The following is a 3,179-nucleotide window of genomic DNA, read 5'->3' on the forward strand; positions in this document are numbered from 1 at the left end:
TGTGACCCTGACAGTACAGAATATAATCAAATGCCTTTGAACCGAGGAAGAGGAATTTATTGCTTGTTAACACATTTTACAGTTTATAGGGTCATTAGCCCCTTAGCTTCCGAGATTTTTTTTCAAGCTTGGCTTTGAATCTATAAATTCAACGGATTTCTATCACAGAATTGACAAGAAATGTGATATTTAGTGTAGCCTTTTATAAAATCCTTACCTCATATATAACGTATAACAATAAAAAAGAGTTAATAAGATGCTTTTCCTTTTCTTATCCATCTCAGAGGGGAATAATATAGCAAAGTTGTGTAACAAACAGTGAATTTTCTATATTGGAGTAGAAGATGTCTTAAACGTCATTAGTTTTATTTTTTATAAATTTATTTTTTATTGGTGTTCAATTTGCCAACATATAGAATAACACCCGGTGCTCATCCCGTCAAGTGTCCCCCTCAGTGCCCGCCACCCAGTCACCCCCACCCCCTGCCCACCCCCCTTCCACCACCCCTAGTTCGTTTCCCAGAGTTAGGAGTCTTTACGTTCTGTCTCCCTTTCTGATACTTCCCACTCATTTTTCTCCTTTCCCCTTTATTCCCTGTCACTATTTTTTATATTCCCCAAATGAATGAGACCATATAATGTTTGTCCTTCTCCGCTTGACTTACTTCACTCAGCATAATACCCTCCGGTTCCATCCACGTCGAAGCAAATGGTGGGTATTTGTCGTTTCTAATGGCTGAGGAATATTCCATTTACCCCAAAGATACAGATGCAATGAAACGCGGGGACACCTGCACCCCGATGTTTCTAGCAGCAGTGTCCACAGTAGCCAAACTGTGGAAGGAGCCTCGGTGCATGGAAAGATGAGTGGATAAAGAAGATGTGGTTTATGTAGAAAACGTCATCGATTTTTTTTTCAATTTTTATTTATTTATGATAGTCACAGAGAGAGAGAGAGAGAGGCAGAGACACAGGCAGAGGGAGAAGCAGGCTCCATGCACCGGGAGCCCGACGTGGGATTCGATCCCGTGTCTCCAGGATCGCGCCCTGGGCCAAAGGCAGGCGCCAAACCGCTGCGCCACCCAGGGATCCCAACGTCATCGATCTTAAATAACTGCACGACAGGGGCCGGGAGGGAGGCGAGGCCGAGCGGGGGAGGCGGGCCGCGGGGCCGCGGGGAGGCCGGGGCGGCGAGCAGGACGCGGCGCCCGGGAAGGAGAGAAGGCGGCTTCTGCGCGGGGCGGGGGCGCGCCCGGCCCGGGGACCGCGATGCCCAGCTCCAGCCGCGTGCAGCCGCAGCAGGCGGGGACCGAAGCCGCCCCCGCGGCCCGAGCCCTGGGCCCCGGCCGCCTGCTGGGGGGCGGCGCTGCCGGGGGCGCCGGCCTGGCCGCTGCGCGCGGCCTCCGCCAGCAGAGGGGCCTGGGGACGGAGACGGAGCGCCCCCGGCAGGCGCCGCGCGGGACCCCCGGCCGAGCCCGGCGTCCCCCTCTCCCCGCGCTCGTCGTGCTCCGGACGGGCGTGGAGCCGCTGCAACCCGCTGCGAGGCCGAGGAGGAGGAGCAAGCGGAGGGGCGGGGGAGGAAGGGCGCACGGTGGTGGAGACGGCCGTGGAGTGGCGCCCGGGCAGCCGCAGGTCGGCCGCCTCTTCGGCCGGGAGCTCCGGGGCGGCCGCGCCCGGGGCCTGGGGGGCTTCCAAGGCCGGGCCCCGAGCGGCAGGCGGCGCCTTCTAGAGGACCCGGGCCGCCGAGCCCCAGCCCGGCCGGCAGCCGGGACCCGCGGCACAGCACCTCCCCCTGGACGGGCAGCCGCCGCGAGTGGCCTGGGCCGGGCGGCTGGGTCTGGCTGCGAGGTCTCTGGGGAACGAGACTCATGGAAGAAAGCAACAGCAGCCGAGAGAAGTGCCTGGAAGTGCTTTACGGAAACGACCACATACCTGCTGCTTCTCAGGCTTGTGCATGTCGACCCGGGGGTGACGAGCTCCAGGGTGTGCTGCTCCACCGGGTAACGTCACAGCTCTTCCTAGACACCCCAGGGTCCAAAGCAGCGAAACAAACTTCAAAACTCTTTCTTCAGTGGAAGACTTCTGGAAGTTCACCGAAGGTGCCTCATGGGATGGGCTGTACTGGAAGACACGGCCCCGCAACAGGACCGAAGCCGACAACCGACGTTTTGTCTCTATGAGAACCTCCTGTTAGGCTTCCACGGATCCGGCAACTCAGAGTCAGAAATGGATCCTGCTCTATCCCCCCGGACTGAAGAGATGAGATTAAAGAGTGCTATGATGTCTACTCTGTCACAAAAAGGTGACTTTTTGTCACCTCCACAAAAGCACTCCTACATCCGCAAGACCAGGCGCGAGCAAACTGTTTCTACGGAGCTTCGGGATTCTCCCACCTGGAGGCGCTGCCGGATGACAGCGAGGAATTGCAGCGCTTTGAGGCTGTGTCTGCCAAGGGCCAAGAGGCCCTGGTGTCCAGGGCTTCCCTGAGGCCACAATCGAGGATTTCCACAGCACGTTCGTGGGCCTGATGGAGCGGGTGGAGAAGCAGACCTCTGTAGCTGACCTGCTGGCCTCCTTCCACGGCCACAGCACCTCGGACTACCTGGTGGTGTACCTGCGGCTGCTCACCTCCGGCTCCCTGCAGTGCCAGAGCAAGTTCTTCAGCACTTCCTGGAGGGCGGGCGGACAGTCCAGGAGTTCTGTCAGCAGGAGGTGGAGCCCATGTGCAAGGAGAGCGACCACATTCACTCCACCGCACTGGCCCAGGCCCTGAGCGTCTCCGTCCAGGTGGAGCACATGGACCGCGCGAGGGCGGCACCACCAACCCGCACACCTTCCCCGAGGGCTCTGAGCCCAAGGTGTACCTTCTCTGCCGGCCTGGGCACTACCATATCCTCTACAAACAGGGCTGGCCCCGGCCTCCCGCTGCCCTGTCTGCCCTCCCCTCTGCCAGGCGCTAGACATGTGCAGAAGTTTTTTGTGGTTATAAATGGTCATATTTCACTCCCTCCTCCACCTTCCCCCTCACGCAACCTTCCACATTTTATTAAAGGAGATGCTGGTGGTGAAAATAAAGTAGTGAAGTGTCAGTAGTGAAGACCGGGCTCCTTTTGGTCTAAGAAACAGAACTGCGGAAGTGTCCGTGCCCTGTAGCCATGTGCCCTGGCTTCTCCATCCCT

At 57.9% G+C, this 3,179-nt stretch overlaps 1 pseudogene; it reads left to right on the top strand.

Annotated features, from left to right (window-relative positions):
- Nucleotides 1-1,196: 1,196 nt before the first annotated feature.
- On the top strand, nt 1,197-2,945 carry LOC140611754 (polycystin-2 pseudogene; annotated as a pseudogene).
- Nucleotides 2,946-3,179: the final 234 nt, after the last annotated feature.

Source organism: Canis lupus, chromosome 20 (assembly GCF_048164855.1).
Source record: "Canis lupus baileyi chromosome 20, mCanLup2.hap1, whole genome shotgun sequence".
Lineage (NCBI taxonomy): Eukaryota > Metazoa > Chordata > Mammalia > Carnivora > Canidae > Canis > Canis lupus.